The sequence below is a fragment of the Populus euphratica genome, unplaced genomic scaffold, assembly GCF_000495115.2.
Source record: "Populus euphratica unplaced genomic scaffold, PopEup_1.0 scaffold929.1, whole genome shotgun sequence".
NCBI lineage: Eukaryota > Viridiplantae > Streptophyta > Magnoliopsida > Malpighiales > Salicaceae > Populus > Populus euphratica.
In genome coordinates, this window is record NW_011500789.1 from 72,304 (window position 1) to 73,880 (window position 1,577).

A 1,577-nucleotide genomic window follows, 5' to 3' on the forward strand; every position below is an offset into this window, starting at 1 on the left:
GACATATTTTGAGCCTCATGGATGTCTCAGAAAACTTGTAACCCGATTCTATCCTAGATTGATGTCGTCAATCCATTAACATATCTTGATATCGCCTGCCCCTGAGTCTCATTCAATAAATTTCTCTCTGCCAACTATAGGAACTCATCAGTATAATCCTCTACTACCCTGCTTCACTGGGTACAATTATGGTAGAGGCGATAGAGATGCTACTCATAATTTACTAGAAGGAAATGGTCCATCATCAATTATTTCATCCTACACCATGTCCTGACCGGTTGTTTGGCCTGCCTTTATCGTGATTTTTGCAAATTATCCCACCATACAGTTGCACTCCCTTTTAAGCGAAAAGCGACTATCTTAGTCATCCTTTCCTCTGGTACTAATATAATCTCAAAAAATCTCTCTACCTCTACAAGTCAATCTAAAAATCCTTCAATCCATAAATAACCATTAAAATAAGGGATGTTGGCCTTCATCCGATAGTCTTTAATGAGTTGTCGATTATTTAAATTAGCAACAAATGTGTTCTCGGGACATTCCATCTCCTCCTCAAAATTTGATTCAATCTCCTCCCGTTGATGACAATCATCACGGTTGCCTTTACCACCACCACGTTGGTTATCTCATTTATTGTTGTTATTATTGTTGTTGTTATTTTCCATGTTGAGAAGCAATTGCTAAATCTCTTCAACGCTCATAGCAAGAGCATCAAACTCTCTCCTAGAAACTAGTTCCTCACTAGGAAAGGGTCGATCATTGTTCAGGTAATTCGCCATCAAGCCAAGACAAACCTGCTCTGATACCAATTGACATAGTCAAATAAATTAGCAGAGGGATCCTCATGTTCACCCTTAAAAGTTTATTTGGAATCCACTAGAAAATGAGAGAAAGTCTAAAAAAAAATTGTATTGAATATTTGGAATACAAAGTCCAAATAAGGCAATACTTATATTGTCTATTTATTATACTTTAAATATTCATGATTAATTATACCTATTGAATGCCATTTAAATCTCAGTGTATAATACTCATGACCTTTTCATCTTCACTATGCACCTATCAATTTATGCTTCAAATTCCCATTACCTTTTCATCTTCACTATGCACCTATCAATTTATGCTTCAAATTCCTTTGCCAAGCGTTTTGCATCAATACCCTTAAAGATCCCATTTCATCGACTATTTGAAAAATGTCATGGGAGATTTGCAGTTTTAGTTCTATAATTCTTTCTTTATCAAACTTTGATTTACATAAAGAGTCCTATTTGTGTGAGATATAATTATCTTTAAAAAAACCAATTAAGAGGGCTTTCACAATGCCAAAAAGGTGTAAAGTATATTTTTTAAAACATATAATGAAAAGGTTCAATATATTTTCTGTCACGACTCGAATCGCGGATCCATGACCGGCACATAGGCAAGGTTCCCCTCCAAGGTTCCGTACCTATGCGAACCCAAATTTACATACAAATTTACCCTAACTCAATCAGAGTTCAACGCAGCATTAATAACAAAATTCAACTTCATAATATAATTGAATTGTCTTAATACAAGAGTTAATATAATTTCATAGT